The 18,143-nt window shown below is 39.7% G+C and overlaps 1 protein-coding gene across 2 annotated transcripts in view; it reads right to left on the bottom strand.

The window, feature by feature from the left end:
- BCL2 (BCL2 apoptosis regulator) overlaps window positions 1-18,143 on the bottom strand; it is a 258,110-nt gene that overhangs the window by 65,051 nt on the left and 174,916 nt on the right. The gene's annotated exons all lie outside the window — the stretch shown is intronic.

Here is an 18,143-nt window from a genome sequence, read left to right on the forward strand (position 1 = left end):
CAAAATTCTGTGTGTCTAATATGAGAAAAAAATGCTATGGTCCTCTTTCGATGTAAGTATTTTATGAAAGCTGTCTACTATATATTGCATTCACGTTGCATTGCAGTTCTACCAAAAAGAGCAAAACATGGTAATCTCACTAGTAAGTTTTGCAGGTCAAAGGGTTATTTTTCTTGGTGACAGAAGGGGAGTGACTTTTTTCCCTTTCTGCCACAAGACACTTGCAACAAAACGAATTATCTTCCCTTCCGGCAGCTGGAGAAAGCTAAGGGAAAGGTAAGCGTAAGCTACTGGCGGGGCCATTATTAAAGTGAACCTGTTGGTTTGCCCTGCATAAATACTTTAATTGCCGATAAAGTTTAGTAAATGACACACTGTATATGGTATGCAAATGTTGCTAACTGCTCTTTTCGACAGGCTACAATTTATGTTAATTAATCACAATGTAGAATATTGAGTGAATAACAGTCTGACAGATATGATATTTAAAGCAAATGTGAAAATGAATAAGTGACTCATCTTCACTTATCTAGAAAGGTGTGTAGATGATGGTATGACTTTTAGTAAAAAATGTAAAGTTTATCTTCTGCTCTCATGTGCAATTCCTGTACATACCAATTATATCATTAGATACAGTGCCTTGAAAATGTATTCATACACCTTGAAATTTTCCAAATGTTATCATGTTACAACCAAAATCGTAATTGCATTTTATTGGGATTGTATGTGATAGACCACCACAAAGTAGCACATAATTGTGAAGTGAAAGAAAAATGTTTAATGGTTTTCAATTTTTTTTTACAAATAAATGTAAAAAATGTGGCGTGCATTTGTATTCAGCCCCCCGAGCCAATACTTTGTAGTACCACATTTTGCTGAAATTACAAAAGCAAGTCTTTTTGGGGATGTGTCTACCAGCTTTGCGCATCTAGAGAGTGACATTTTTGCATTCTTCTTTGCAAAATAGCTCAAGCTCTGTCAGAGTGGATGGAGAGCGCCTGAACAGCAATTTTCAAGTCTTGTCACAGATTCTCACTTGGATTTAGGTCTAGACTCTGGCTAGGCCAATTTTAACACATAAGTATGCTCTGGCTATATGTTTAGGTTTGTTGTCCCGCTGGAAGGTGAACCTCTGCCCCAGTCTCAAGCCTTTTGCAAATTGCCCTGTAGTTAGTTCCATCCATCTTCCCCCAACTCTCTTTTTAATTCTTTATTTAAGAAAGAGGAGCATTCGGAAATACAGAGACACACGCTAATGCATTTTATAGTAAATTAGATCCTCCCCATACTTTGGTATATGTTTTAAATGAGAGAGAGGAGAAATATGTCATCATAGGGGAGACCCATTAAATGTTGAGGGAATGGGAGTCATCCGTGTCCCGCATGACCATTTTTGCGGCAATCGCCGTTTTATAGATAGATTTTCTATAGCTCTTACTCGGGATTCTGTGATGGTGCAGAAGGAAGAGCTCTGGGGACATTGGTAACTCCCGGTCCGTGAATTTGAGAACAATGCGGTGTACCTCTGCCCAAAAGGGCTGTAGGATGCGGCAAGACCAAAAGACATGGAGGACCGTACCAACCTCCTTCCCACACCTCCAGCACAAGTCTGTGCTCTGAGGGAACATCCTGTGCATCTTCTCTGGCGTGTAGTACCAACGGGACAGAACTTTATAGCCCGCCTCCTGGTGTCCTGCGCAAATAGAGATCGTGAAAATAGAGAGTGTGAAAAGAATGATCCGATCGACTCGTTTCATTGTGAGTGTAAATCCCAGCTCTCGCTCCCATCCGGTGATGTAGGGAGGCCTAAAGTCTGGAGGTGGGGAGATCAGCAGTTGGTATGTTAGGGAGATTGCATGTCTCACCGGAGACTGTTCTAGGCATAGAACATCAAAGGGGTCAATTGCCTCCCAAAGGCGGTCGGGGGGGGGGGGGCAGTGAGCCAATGTAGTGGGATAATTGAACCTTTTGCCAGAAGGAGAGCCCAGCCAGAGCTGGATCGTCCATGATCTGCTGTCTACTTCGCCATTGTCCATTGTTGAGAAAGTGTCTTATCTGAGACCTCTCAGCAAGTTTCAAATCCATCAATTTAGGAAGGCAAAGAACTGCTTGTGCTAGTTGAGGGGGTTTCCGGGCCCACACAAACTGGACCAGTACTCTATTCACCGCTTTTAAGAAGGTGGTGGGAACCTGTATAGGGAGTGCTTGAAAGTGGTATAACAGTCTGGGCAAAATGATAATTTTTACTATGCCACAGTGACCAAATCAGGAGAATCTACCGTGCTGCCACTCCTGTAGGTCCTTCTTTATGGATGCCATAATGGGGGGAGGGGAGTTGAGGGCAAAAATGTCCTCCGTTCTACTGGGCAAGAGGATCCCTAGATATTTAATGTTGGACGTAGCCCATTTGAAAGGAAAATCTAGAGCAATGCGGTTAAAGAGAGAGGCTAGCGCTTCTGATTTATGGTAGTTGATACGGAACAGTGACAACTCCTCGTATATCTTCAGTTCTTTGAGCAAGTTTGGAATTGATACTAGCAGGTTAGTCACAAAGAAAAGTAGGTAGCCTGTGAACGCTGCTATTTTTGGGGACAGGTTGATGTCCAGGCGAGGGCCTGTGATATTTGGGTTAGCCCTGATAAGACGCAGAAATGGTTCCAGTGTGAGGATGAATATCAGGGGTGACAAGGGGCACCCCTGCCTCGTCCTGTTCGCTATCTGGAATGAGAAAGAAAGGTGGCCGTAAACCTTAACATGGGCTGATGGGAAGGAGTAAACAGCATGCACCCAGTTCATCATACGTTCCCCTATGCTCCGGAGGGTTTTAAACAGGAAGGGTTAGCTCACCCTGTCGAACACCTTCTCGGCATTCGTTGAAAGGAACAGTAATGGGACCTTCCGTGTCTGCGCAGCATGGATCATATTGATTGCCTTAGTCATGTTATCGTGCGCCTCTCTGCTGGGAACAAAGTCAACTTGATTTGAGTGGATCAGTTGCGGCATTAGGTTAACCAGGCGCATGGAAAGGACCTTTCTGAATATCTTGAGGTCCACATTTAGCAGTGAGATCACTGCAATGTGTGCTCTCAATGCGTCTCTCTCCTTTTTCTGCCACACATGTGACCAGAGCACTGCCTTCCACATGTTTGCTGTGTCCCCCACATGGCATCTCGCAAACTGAAAACAGAATTTCTTATGGCTTCACAGAACAGCTGTATTTATACTGAGATTAAATTACACAAGAATGCACTCTATTTACTAATTAGGTGACTTCTGAAGGCAATTGGTTCCACTAGATTTTAGTTAGGGGTATCAAACATTTTTGAAAAACATTTATCGTTTTCCTTCCACTTCACAATAAAGTGCCACTTTCTGTTGGTCTATCACATAAAATCCCAATAAAATACATTTACTTTTGACAAAATGGAGAATTTTAAGGGGGATGAAAACTTATTCAAGGCACTGTAATCTGCAATTGAGTCTTCATAATAAACATTTATAGTTCATAAATAATACTATATTTTTTGGGGGTTCCTTAAAGCAAAATAAAACCTATTGGTTTAACAGTTTCCCAAAACAGTTGCTTTCAAGGTATGTAACGAAATATTAGCTGTCACAGTTGCATGTGCCATCACCCAAGCTGTCAAGCCATCACGTGGCTGGTGTCATAATTGATCACAAGTGCAGCACTATGGCAACTGTACTGTAGGTCAAGCAGAGGCAAAGATGGCAGCTTACTTTGCTATAAGGGATAGAAGGGTTTTATTCCACTTTAAGTCTGGGAGAGCTAGTACAAGGAAAATCCGTATCTCTTTGACTCTTGACAAATTAAGTGTTAAGCTGCCGTTACCCTGTCCACGTGTCAGGCCACTGAAGCACAAAAGACTTGGAACTGAGTTTCATGAAATTGGTCATCATGTATCTCAGCAAATTTGTAAATGTATGATGGCATTTACAATGTCAGAATTGTAAAATTGCCAGTCATTGCAAAATAAGGAACTACATGACCTAGCTGAAGAAAATGTATGTTACTTGAGAGAAGTAGTAACAGCTCAATGCATGTCCTAAAATGATAAGTTTAGTTTATCTAAGAAACTGCTACTGGAGTCTGTAACTTTTTTCTTTTACAAAGGTAACACGGTCATTCACCCTGACTTTAAAGGAAATACCATATTTTTTTGGTTTACAGGGCCTCCTAGAATAACAAGAAGAAACCCGGCAGTCAGTTTGACAGCCAGGCCAACTATGTCCCAAGGAATAGCAGCTACTGTGTTAATGAAGCCTGTAAACCATGCAAACCGTATTATTTCAATACATTTTGTAGTGCTTATGTGAAAATCAAAGGCTTATTTATTTTATTTTTATTACCATTTTTTAACTTTTTCTTTTGTGCTGTTGTAGCTTAACATAAAAAAGTCAAATTTTAACAGTAAAAAAAAAAAAATTGCTATGCTTTGTAGTAGAAATATAATTTTTGAGTTGTTATGAAACAGAAAACTATAGTTATTTTAAAACTACCACAGGTCATTTTTTTTTTGTCAGTTATCTTTGTCTTTAGGAGCTATAGAAAATAACTTAAGATGTAAAAATCAATCTGGCCAATAGGATATACACAGGTGTAAGAATCTTTATGGTTAACAAAATTGCCTTTCTAGCTTTTTATTTGTGACAGCTTTACTTTACGTTAAATGTATTTTATGTACGGTAATTCAAGCAATATACTGTATATATTGAGAAACACACTTAGGGTCTATGTAAAAATTGCCATGTGGATGTCCTAAAGGAGTTGTAAAGGCAGAAAGTTGTTTTATCTTAATGCATTCTATGCATCAAGATAAAAAAAACTTCTGTGTGCAGCAGCCTCCCCAGCACCCCCTAATTACTTACCTGAGCTCCATCTCTCTCCAGTGATGTCCACCATTGTCTTGGCTATCCGGGACTCTCCTTCTGATTAGCTGAGACACAGCAGGGGTGCCATTGGCTCCCGCAGCTGTCAAAGTCAGTTAGCCAATCAGAAGAGAGAGGGGGCAGGTGTAGAGTCGGGGCTCTGTGTCTGAATGGCCACAGGGAGCTGTGACTCGGCTCTGGTGCCCCCATAGCAAGCTGCTTGCTGTGGGGGCACTTAACAGGAGTGAGGGGCCAGGAGCAGCGAAGAGGAACCCGAGAAGAGGAGGATGCAGGCTGCTCTGTGCAAAACCAAATGCACAGAGAAGGGAAATATAACATGTTTGTTATTTTTTAACGAGACTTTACAATCACTTTAAGCATTCACAAAGGCACAATGACTGATCGTCGTATTGATTTTAATATGATTATCTCCTATTATTACCAGCTCCATCTAGTGGCCATAATGCAGTATTTTTGATGATAGTATTTATTTTCCAATCATTTTTATTGGTTTTTGAAACAGCCATACAAAATGCAAAGCATGCAATATATGCTTATGCACTGTATTTTTTCAAACAAATGTGACACAAGGTTTCCTACATCTTTGCATAACACATACTCCAGGTCATCACTATATTAAAGTGGATGTAAACCCACTCTCATCCTTTCTAAACTACTGCCATAGTGCTGATCTATAAGGATATAGATGCCTCCTGCATGTACCCTTACCTGTCAAATGTCTCCCCTCTGTCTGTTATGAGACCCGAAAAACTGCAGATTCTGTGGGTGGGTCTGCTGTACGGAGCTCAGTGGGTAGAGTCGTGATGTCAGTAGACTCCCCGCCCAACTCTACACTCCCCTTGTCAACATGCATTTTTTTTCTGTGTATTTCTTACACTAAATTCTGCTACGATCACTAACATCCAATCAAAATCCAGAAAAGTAACCACATGACTTCAGAAATCGAGTAGGGGTGGGAATTAAAAGATAATGCCTGTCTCAGCCTAGTGCATGAGATATATAAAATAACTGTCACTCACAGCAAGGGGGAAGAACGGACAGAAGTTTTCTCCTGTTTGTCCGTTTATTTCACTGAAAAATGAAAAGAGGATTGCTCAGAGCTGGATTAACTCTTTTTCTCTTTGTCCTGCAAGTCCAGTCAGTTATGCTATTCAAGGTTCTCCTGAAAGGTAACGTATCCAAGGTTCCCAGGCTTTTTCTAATAGTGGAATCTTACCTTGTAAAGTGGCCAACATTTTCTCATTTATCATTATCCATGATAGCTTTTATTGTATCAGTGGGAACAGGATAGGCAGAGATCACCATGACCTAGCAACTGCTATCCTGGCAGCCTAAAATATTAAAGAGATCAGTCTGTTGGTGTGTTTTGGGACCTCCTCTGATGGTCAGTCCAGTATGGCTTGCCATGGGACTTAAGATTAGTCCGGGATTAGAGAATATATAAAATCACAAATTTGAATCCAAAATCTCCTGACCCATGGGCATGACTATCAAATATGGTAGTCTGTGCCATCCTGTCTGTATCCCCTAAAGCACTTAGGGGAGGCACTGGGGACATATGAGGGAAATTTTGAGGTACCGTGTAACAACGTAACAGCGCATTACAATTTGCTTCAATCATGGAAGTATTTAAAAAAGACTTGGAGGCCTTTTGAGCCAGTTTGCAAGATCTAAGTCCTTGTCCAAATCTCCTTCCCACTTCACCATATGAGGTTATTTGTCCAGTTTTGAAGTCAGAGTAGAATACATCACAGAGATATGGCCTGGGATCTTGATGATCTTCTTACATAAGTATTCGATTGCAGGCATAGTGGTCACATCAGAGTAATAACGTCTGGAAAACATGTTGTATCTGTACATAACAGAAATGTTTAATAGCAGGTAGCCGATAGTTATATTACGATACACCTATGAGCACAAAGATCTGCTATTTGAAGAGTCCACCATTGAAAATTAGTGGGAGTAAGACCCTGGGTGAAAGCAGGGTTGTTTAGCAAAGGGGCCAAGGGGCCATGGGGAGATATGAAATTACGCACCCTGCTCAGTCGGTCCCAAAGGCCCAGTGAGAATGACAAAGATGGGAATGAAATCAGTGGTCTAGCCTTGCTCAGCAACCAAATCAATTGGTGCACGAAAATGCTTATATTTCCATCCATATGGGTGTTGTATGCGCCAAATAGAATTTATGGAGGTGGGACAGTTGAGCCGCATAAAAATATTTGAACAGATCCAGTACCCCCAGACCCCCCCCCCCCTTTAAATTAGGAGTGTATACCACTCTTCTCTTCAGCCTGGGTCTTTGACACCCCCCCCCCCCCCATATTAATTCAAGTATCTTGTTTTGAAATGTTTTGAGAACAGGACTATAAATCCATATCAGTAAAATTCTAAGCAGATACAGTAAAAAAATCTAGGCAACACATTCATTTTCACAGAGTAAATTCTACCAAACCACGAAGGAGGTAGTACCCACCATCTATCCAGGTCCTCTGACAATGTTTTATATAAAGGAGGGTAATTCTTTTGATATAGAGTTTGTAGTAAGGGCGTCGAGTGTATGCCTAATTAAGAAAGGGCTCCGGTTGTCTTATTTATAGGTAAAGCTGTCCTGAATATTACGAAGGGTCTGGGCATCCAGGGAGATATTTAATGCAGGGGATTTGGATTTGTTCACCTTAAGACCCAACATCATGGTGAATTATTATTGTATTTCAGTAAAACACTGAATTATATTGTATAGAACATGCTTCAAAAAAATGTATTTCTGCAGAATATTGCAAAAAACAAAATAAACATGAAACTTAAAATCTAGAAAATACATTTCGTGGCATAATGATTTACTACAAAAGTTGAATTAGGATAGAAATAAAACAAGTGTATAGTGAAGTTAGGAAAATGCATCTAATCTCACCTAATCATAATTAGTATTTTTTTAGGTGCTGATTTTGCGTTATACATCAAAAGGTCGTTTTTGACAATTTACAACCACTGACCCCATACTATGTGGTATTTGGCATCCACACTGTCTAGATTAGCTTTTTTGTACATAAATATAGATGTCACAGAAAATGCATACATTTAATACAGGGATAGCCACTATTTACTCACTGAAAAAAAAAACATTAATTGAATAGGCATTCAAATAACATGCTAATAAAGCTTCAAAGGCAATAGACCTTCTAGCATGACCCACTCTACAAGGTATAAAATACTCAAATTCTCTTATAGGAAGGGGAGGATGAGGTATTATAGAAGAGAGAGAGAGAGAGAGAGATAGAGAATATGTGGGTCTATGGATCTAACCCAATTAAGAAAAAATGGACAGAAGTAGAAATGTACCATTTCCCCCGGTTTTGAGTGTTTAAGGTTATTTATTTCATAGGAAATAAGCATCTGTTTCTTATGATTACCATCTCCATCTAGTGGCCATAATGTGCCGTTTTGAAAAAACACTATTTTTAATGAATAAATAATAGCTGACCTGGAGAGAAAACAGTCTAATAACATTCAATTATGCACCTATTTTCAGTTTTGGAGGAGGAATAGCTCTTCAATTATTTCTAAAAAATACACCGCTTAAAGTTAGACATGTTGTGTGATTAATATACGAGCTGCCGTTGTTGGCCATCATCTGGCTTCAATATATTTGAATCACATACTCAAACAAGCATGCATAATAGGTATTGGGAAAGTGTCAAAATGAACTTTTTACCAAAATTGCTCAGTTAACATGTTGCAACCTTTCCTTTACAAAGGTGCAGCCTGATAAACATAGATTTCTCTTATTATTAACCACCTAATGGCAATACCAGTGGCAGCCCTCGGAAGGACTTAAGAGTCTAATTCAGGTTGAGGCCTGGTGACAGATGCAAACTATGGATATATGCAAGCTAGACTATGACATTGAATTATAAACCAAGCAGAATTTGCTTTTAACAAATTGCCCAGCCAAAAGATCCTCTGCTGTCAGAGCACTTACAGACCACAATAATGTTTAATGCTTTTAATGGTTCGCGTTTCCATCCACTTGGGATCATCAATATATTTTGCAAGCGGAAATGTTTAGACTAAAGAGCATCTATATCCTGGAGAACAACAGAAAATGATTTATAACAGGAAATCATTTGGCATCTTTAATAAATGATATAGCAACTGCATATGAAAAAAATAATAATAATTTAAAGTGAACGTCAATCTTCAAAGACTTACGTGAAATGAAAAGAAGTACTAAAGCCAATATTTTTCTATATCAGTAAAAGCTCCCCAAGTAAAATGCGGAGTTATATTTGTATTAATATTTTGTCCAAATTATGCCTTTATTTTTTATTTTTACATTACATTGAAGCTCCACAGTTCAAGGTATGGGCTTACTTAAACAATTAAGCCTAATATGACCAAGTACTGCAGTGGCCAATAATAAAAGTGCATTGTTCAGTCCAAAAATAAGCCTTTCTCACCAATCTTGCAACTTTAGTTATATGTATTTTTTATTTTCTTATGCATATGACAAGGGTGAGAGTAAGTTGGGTATGACCAGTGTTCAAATAATGTTCCAGAAGTCTAAATACAAATGTCAATTAGTTTGTTTTCCCTTTGATAGACTCCAAAAGGCCACACTGAATTCCACTTCAGAACCTCTGAAATCCACACCACTTGAAGCCATAAGCCTCGTACACACGACCGAGAAACTCGACGGGCGAAACACATCGTTTTGCTTGTCGAGTTCCTTGTCAGGCTGTCGAGGATCTCGGCGAGCCAAATTTCCCCATTCCCATCGAGGAAAAAGAAGACATGCTCTCTTTTTGGCTCGGCGAGATCCTCGACAGTTACCTCGTCGAAAAGTGTACACACGACCGGTTTCCTCTGCAAAAAAAAAAAAAAAACAGCAAGTTTCTTGCTGGTTTTTGCCGAGAAACTCGGTCGTGTGTACGAGGCTATAGTTATGGGACAACCAACTGTGTCAATCACAGGCTAAACATTGATCAGTACTTCTGACATATCTTCTCCATACTTTAAAATGAACATTTGAAACTGGGTAATTAAAAATTGGAATATTCTAAAATGCATAGGCAGCGGTTATGGCAGAGAAAATAACATGTCAAAGTGATCAGTAGATTCAGAGATATAGTCATCTGAAGCCTTGTCTTTTGTATTAATTAAGCAAAACTTTTGCCTAAAGCTAAAAACAGACTTTTCTCATCAGCTTAAATAAACTGCTAATGTGGAGTGGATCCAAAAGCTGAAAGTTCTAACACCGTGTGCCTCTAATATCTGCGCCTCTTATATAAGCGTTTAATTAGTATAATTAGTATCAAAAACTATATACAGTATATATGTGTGTGTGTGTGTATATAAGTATACACAGATACACTTATTTACAATAAAGCAATTATTAAAAATAATTAAAACCTAATTATTTGGGCCCTGCACCCAATATATAATACCCAAGCAAAATGTTCAGTTTTTACAGTTCAAACGACTTTTAGAACATATGAAAAATATACAGATTTTTTCCCTCTCAAGATTGACCTAGAATATTATTATATGCATATAAATGAGTTGTTAAAGGGGTTGTAAAGGTTTGATTTTTATTTCCTAAATAGGTTCCTTTAAGCTAGTGCATTGTTGGTTTACTTACATTTTCTTTTGATTTCCCTTCTAATTGTTTTTTTTCTTTGTCTGAAAAGGTAAGTGAACCAACAATGCACTAGCTTAACCACTTACCCCCCGGACCATATTGCTGCCCAAAGACCAGAGTACTTTTTGCGATTCGGGACTGCGTCGCTTTAACAGACAATTGCGCGGTCGTGCGACGTGGCTCCCAAACAAAATTGGCGTCCTTTTTTTCCCACAAATAGAGTTTTCTTTTGGTGGTATTTGATCACCTCTGCGGTTTTTAGTTTTTGCGCTATAAACAAAAATAGAGCGACAATTTTGAAAAAAATGAATATTTTTTACATTTTGCTATAATAAATATCCCCCAAAAATATATAAAAAAACATTTTTTTTCCTCAGTTTAGGCCGATACGTTTTCTTCTACATATTTTTCGTAAAAAAAAATCGCAATAAGCGTTTATTGATTGGTTTGCGCAAAAGTTATAGCGTTTACAAAATAGGGGGTATTTTTATGTCATTTTTATTATATTTTTTTTTACTAGTAATGGCAGCGATCAGCGATTTTTTTTTTCGGTACTGCGACATTATGACGGACACTTCGGACACTTTTGACACATTTTTGGGACCATTGGCATTTTTATAGCGATCAGTGCTATAAAAATGCATTGGATTACTATAAAAATGCCACTGGCAGTGAAGGGGTTAACACTAGGGGGCGGGGAAGGGGTTAAGTATGCCTGGGTGTGTTCTTACTGTTTGGGGGGGGGGGGGGCCTCACTAGGGGAAACACTGATCCTCGGTTCATACATTGTATGAACCGAAGATCAGCATTTCCCCTGCTGACAGGACCGGGAGCTGTGTGTTTACACACACAGCTCCCGGTCCTCGCTCTGTACCGAGCGATCGCGTGTGCCCGGCGGTGATCGCGCCCGCCGGGCACACGCACGGGAGTCGGGGGCGAGCGGGGGGCGCGCGCGCTCCCCCTAGTGGCGGCTGTGAGAGAGGACGTCATATTACGTGCTCTCGCCCAGCAGAGCCACCTTGTGGACGTATAACTGCGGTGCGCGGTCGGCAAGTGGTTAAAGGAACCTATTTAGAAAATAAAAAACGAACCTTTACAACCCCTTTAATCCACTTGATATTCACAATCATATTTTATTCCAATCTAGGCACTTGAAAGGCATGTAAACAGGATATTGAATTATTCAGTATTCACATTTCGATTTAATCACAATCTGGGTACATCAGGAATCGCCACGTATGATTACAAAATAAACCAATCTAATTGCGATACTTTGGGGTTGATTTACTAAAACTGTTGAGTGCAAAATCTCGGCATGATAGCCAATCGGCTTCTAATTTCAGCTTGTTTAATTAAGCTTTCACAAAAAAAACTGGAAGCCAATTGGTTTCTTTTCAGAACTGCACCAAAAGTTGCACTCGTGCAAATTTAGAAAAATCAACTCCACAACTCTCACAGTTTTAGTAAAGCAACTCCATGGCATTTACAATGCTCTTTTATCCCAATCTGGGCATTTAACTATTAATACAAGTATTTATACAGGGCATTGGCCCATTTAGTGTTCACAATCCTTTTTACTTTCAATCTGGGCACATTAGTGCCAGGTTCACACTACAGCACGACTTTGTGAGGCAACTTCAAGTCGCCTCCAAGACAGGCAACTTTGCCAGTGGCCAATCAAACAATAATCAGCTCTGTGGGAGGGAGGGGTTTGCCTGAGAAAACTATTTTCTCTTCCTGTAAAGTTGCTTCAGTTAAGACACTGATCCGACTTTGGAGGTGACTTCCGTTGAAATCAATCGGTACAAGTCCCCTAGAAGTCGCCTTGAAGTAGTACAGGAACCTTTTCTAAAGTCAGAGCGACTTCAGTAGTGTATTAAGACGGCTCCATTCACTTTAATGTAATTTCTCTTGTCGTGCGACTTGGGGCGACACAAGTCGGATCCCAAGTTGCGGTAGTGTGAACGGCACTTACATGTTTCCGCATACGATGATAAAAAAAACAAAAAAAAAATACACTGATGACACACGATAATCTCCAGTACAGCTTGTGTTCAAGAATGATCGAAGTATTCACCAAAAAGGTTGTAACTTTAAATTAAATTTCAAGGATGAATTTCCAATTAACCCTGAAAGCATTAGGCGCAATATAAAAAACAAATCTGTGCAAGGTCACCATAAGCAGGTTGACTGTTAAAATCTCCTGTATATCCCATCTTTGGCACCATGAACTAGTCACAAATCCAGTTATGGCCATTGATAAACACACAAGCCCAATCTGATGTCAATCTGCTCATGGTAATCCTCTGTAAACTAGAGAATCCAACTTCTGGTACCAACATGGCAATAGACCTAAACCAAACAAAAACTATAGATATACTTCTTCAGGTTTACTTCAATGGTGTTTTTTTTACTTACAATACTGAAATGGGAATATTTAGTTTCTGAAATTTTGCAGGAGAAAGCTAAAAAAAGAATAAAAACGCACAAAGGTAGGATTTTTTGGGGGAATATCTGATAGAACAAAAGCTATACATTTATTGACAGTGATATTTGTCCATGAGGTTTATGAATTCAAGTGTTTCCAAACATCAGGGAAAAATTTAGAGAAAAATGTCAATCCTTGCAGCAAGAACATGATGTTGCTTTTATGTGAATATTGTTCTATGAGGGTACAGTGGTAAGTGGTTAGCTCTTCCACTTAGCAGTACTAGGGTCACCGAATTTGAATCCCAACCACGACACTACCTGCCTGGATCTTGCATGTTCTCCTCCCTGTGCCGATGTAGGCGTACTCTGATTTCCTCCCACACTCCAAATGTATGCATGGAGTTTGCGTGTTCTCCCTGTGCCTACGTGGGCGTACTTCGATTTCCTCCCACACTCCAAAGACAAGTTAATTGGCTCCTGTCTAAATTGGCCCTAGTATGTGTATGTATGAATGTGAGTTAGGAACCTTAGATTGTAAGCTCCTTGAGAGCAGGGACTGATGTGAATGTACAATATACATGTAAAGCACTGTATATACAGTAAGTACCTGTAATAAAAAAATATATTAGTGGAATTTACTAAGACTGGAGTAGCCAGAAAATAAAACAGCTGTGTAAGAGTGAAGAATGCTTAACCGCTTGCCGACCGCCACCTGTATATATACGTTGGCAAAATGGAACGGCTGCACAAAGCACCTGTACGTTGCTTTGAATTTGCCGCTGTGTGAGCGCGCGACACCACCAACGCACTCGCGCACCTGCCGCGGACTCGATGTCCTGCGATCGTGTCACGGAGAGGCAGAACGGGGAGATGCCTATGTAAACATGGCATTTCCCTGTTCTGCCTAATGACAGAACAGTGATCTAATGCTTCCTGTCATCGGGAGCAGTGATTACTGTCCTGTCACTTGTAGCCCAGCTCCCCAGCATTTAGAATCACTCCCTAGGACACACTTAACCCCTTCCTCGTCACCTAGTGGTTAACCCCTTCCTTGTCAGTGTCATTTACACAGTAATCAGTGCATTTTTATAGCACTGATCGCTGTATAAATTACAATGGTCCCAAAATATCGTCAAAAGTGTGTCCGCCATAATGTCGCAGTCACGATAAAAATTGCAGATCACCACCATTACTAGTAAAAAATATATATTAATAAAAATGCCATAAATCTATCCCCTATTTTGTAAACACTATGGGGCAGATCCACGTACATCGGCGCATTAATCCGCTGGGCGTAGCGTATCCAAGATACACTACGCCGCCGTAACTTTTTTTTTTCGAATCCTCAAAGAATTTGCTTCATAAGTTACGGCGGCGTAGTGTATCTTTGGCGGCGTAATGGCGCGACACTCAAATCTCTGTGATGGGGGCATGTTTTATGTAAATACGTCGTGACCCGACGTAAACAACGTTTTTTTAACTGCGCATGCGCCGTCCATGGGGGTATCCCAGTGCGCACGCCTCATAATAGCAGGTTTAACTATACGCCGGAAAAAGGCGAACGCAAACGACGTAAAAAAATGCGCCCGCCGGACGTACGTTCGTGGATCGCCGTAACTAGCTAATTTGCATACTCGACGCTGAATTCGACGGAAACGCCACCTAGCGGCTGCAGAAAAATTGTACCTAAGATCCGACGGCGTACTAAGACGTACGCCTGTCGGATCGATCCGAGATGCAGTCGTATCTTGTTTTGTAGATACAAAACACAGATACGACGCACAAAATTTGAAATTACGCGGCGTATCAAGAGATACGCCGGCGTAATTCTTTCGTGGATCTGTGATCTTAGAACTATCACCTCCACCAAAAGCAGAGTGCTCACTTACCAGCTAATACCGACCTCCTATCATGGAAGGTCAGTAACACTTGTGGCTCAATACCAGGGCCTTTAACCATCTGAGGAACTTCTCTGGGCATAAGGACCAACCTGCCGGGTAACGTTATTACAGGAGATCCCCAAAATGCAAAAGGCTCGCCATAGTGTAAAATCATTAAAAACTTTTTTCAGGAGGATATAAATATTGCACTTACATCAAGAAGAGTATAAGTTTGCATTGGGGACATACAGGTGGACCGGCCAAATAGCGGCAACCCGTCCTTCCGGGATTCGAGAAGCACGGTGACTTTTGTATTTTGGGATCTCATGTGATAACATTACCCAGGAAGGTGGGTCTTTATGCCCAGAGAAGTTTCTTGGATAGTTAAAGGCCCTGGTCCTGGCTTTGACCAGACTAATCTTCTGCTAGAAGTCTCTTATGGATTGAAAGCAATATAGTTCAGTTCTCTAAACGAAAAATAAATACATAAATAACCATCTATGCCCAGCCTAAGAATAAATAGGGCCTACAAAAATCGAGATTTCAAAATAAATGTAAATAAGGTCACAAAATATAAAATGACTTCAGCTATTGCAATAGGACAATTGAAAGTTCAAAAGCTTTTTTATTTTTAGTGCAGAGAGATTAGAACACTTGTCTGATTTTTGTTTCTTTTTGTGCACTCATCAGGGAGATTCACCTACGCTATTTGTCCTGTTTACAGTTATCACTGGAAGTGAATGTGAAAGAAAATTGAAAATTTGGGGTTGTCATCAGAAGAGAAATCGTCCAATGGGGGCACTAGTTCTGGTGTCCCTGATGACAACATAGGGTTCCCTCACTTTGGAGTTATTTCCTCACACTTCCAGTCTTGCCTATAGGTCAGTGAAGATAAATCTCCCCAATAGGACACTGATTAAAAAAAAAAAAAACCACCCACTTCCTCGTGTACAGGTCTTCCTTTAATGGGGCACTCAGATAATCAAACCAGAGAAACACTCCATAGTGTAAAACCTTACATTTTATTGAACACTCACAGGATATCTCTTTACGAAAATCTCTCACACAGGAGACTGTCAAGCCAGTGTTCCAAAATGGTGCAAAGGCTCCACCTACGTGATGATGTAATGAAACTCTGCATACCTGACGCATTGCGTCCACAGACTTTGACAGACTACATTTGTGACTAGTTTGATGCAAAAGCTTAAAGTGATATGTTTTCAATGTTTTTATCTTAAATAAGATAAAAATAGCATAACTCATTGCATTAAATTTTTTTTTGTTTTTTTTTCTGTTCAATGCTCACCTGCCCATCATTAGTTTAATGACTACTAGCAAATTGTGATTTTTCCTGCTTATACCTCATGTCCGTACACTCTTCTATGACTCTGGCTGTAGACTTTTTGAAAAATCACTGATTCGCTAAATTCAAAACTGTTTTGGCAGTTTGGCAGGACCCAAACTTAGAAACATTTGCGCTCTATACACACACACACACACACACATATATATATATATTTACATTTGGGAAACGTGTTCCCAAGCATTTACTGGAATATTTCTTTAAACACTAAATTGCCTGCCTACATCTTTGATCACAAAAAAAACTGAGACAAGAAACGCATACGCTTATTACACAGAACTAGAAAAAAAGGGACTTTCCAACCAAACCAAATCACTTCTTTTATTGCTATCTTTCTAGTTTCAAGATGACATGACTAAGAAAACAGCTGATTTGTAAAAAAAAAAAAAAAAAGAACCGGCTAAAATAAATATACTACAATGAGCAAATATATGTATAGAGGTGAATTACAGTAAAACATACACATTATGTATACTATGCAAAAGAAAAAAAAGAAAGAACCAGCTTAAATAAATATTCTGTAATGAGTAGATATATGATTATGTATAGAGGGGAATTACATTAAAACATACAAATGATGTACCTACTATGCATTAAAAGATAAAAAGAACCAGCTAAAATAAATATAGTACAAAAGGGCTTAACAAATTCGCTTTGAATCTAGGAACCAGCTAAAAAAGTGTGAGTGATTTTTTTTTACTTTCAATGACAAAACCCCTTCCCTTATGTAGGCTGACAAGAGCACAGGCACCAGGATGCAATTTCTAGTAGCCATGGCGACCTGGCGCCTGGGATTTGTGGAGCACTGTACTACAGGGGAATTACAGTAAAACCCACACATTATGTACCAACTATGCATTTAAAAAAACAAACAAAAAAAAACAACAGATAAAATAAATATTCTACAATGAGCAAATATACGTATACAGGGGAATTACAGTGAAACATACACATTAGGTACCTACTATGCATATACAGAACCATTGAGTTTACCATTGTAAAGCAGGGTATATACGGACTGAAAACCATCCAATAATTGAGCTACATAATTCTTGGGTACATAATACCATACACCCTTATGTACAAAACCACATCAAATAAGACCATAAATGTAAACCATACTACAGGCAACTCCATAGTTCCTTTTTTAAGGACTGTCTTCTTTGCTTCAAGTTGTGCCTAGTGAAATCATAAGGTCCCCCCCCACACAACTGTCGCTTATAAAGTTGGACCCTATAATCAGCAGTCTTGCTGCGTGCGCATGTGCTTGCCTATTTTGATTGTATCCTATTGAGATCCTTTTTCAATCAGTGAAAGTGATAAGCAAAGCCCAATCCAGACAGCTTCCAATGTGATTGTCTACATCTGGTCTAATACACAAAAACATTGTCTACTGCAAAAATAAATGGTACACAGAGAGGAACTACTGTTATCTAGGGATCCTCACAGTCCATGCAAACTCCTTGGTTGTGTCAGTACTGTATCACCTATGAAGCATACACTTTAAAATGCTGCAATGTATAGGAGCCTTTCGGGGTGAAATTTTACACTACTGTACTATGCAGGCTGAAGTGTAGCCTAAGGCCCCTTTCACACTTGTGTGACTTGGGACAATAAAGTTGCATGACAAGTCGTACCCCATGATTGCCAATGAGCACCATTCATATATGTGCATATATGCGACTTCAAGTCGCATCGACTTCAAAGTAGTCCCTGCACTACTTTGGTCCGGCTTTGATGCAAGTTTTGATCCATAGACCTCAAGTTTACACAGGCATTCCCTGAAACTGCGGCAAAATCGTGCAACTTTAAAGTTGCGGTAGTGGGAAAGGGGCCTACATGGATCAAATTTCGAAAGAATTTTCTTTCGAAAATCGTATCTAAGAATTTTTGTTCTAATTTCGCACCATTTTCATGCGGCCAT

The sequence above is a fragment of the Rana temporaria genome, chromosome 5 (assembly GCF_905171775.1).
Source record: "Rana temporaria chromosome 5, aRanTem1.1, whole genome shotgun sequence".
Lineage (NCBI taxonomy): Eukaryota > Metazoa > Chordata > Amphibia > Anura > Ranidae > Rana > Rana temporaria.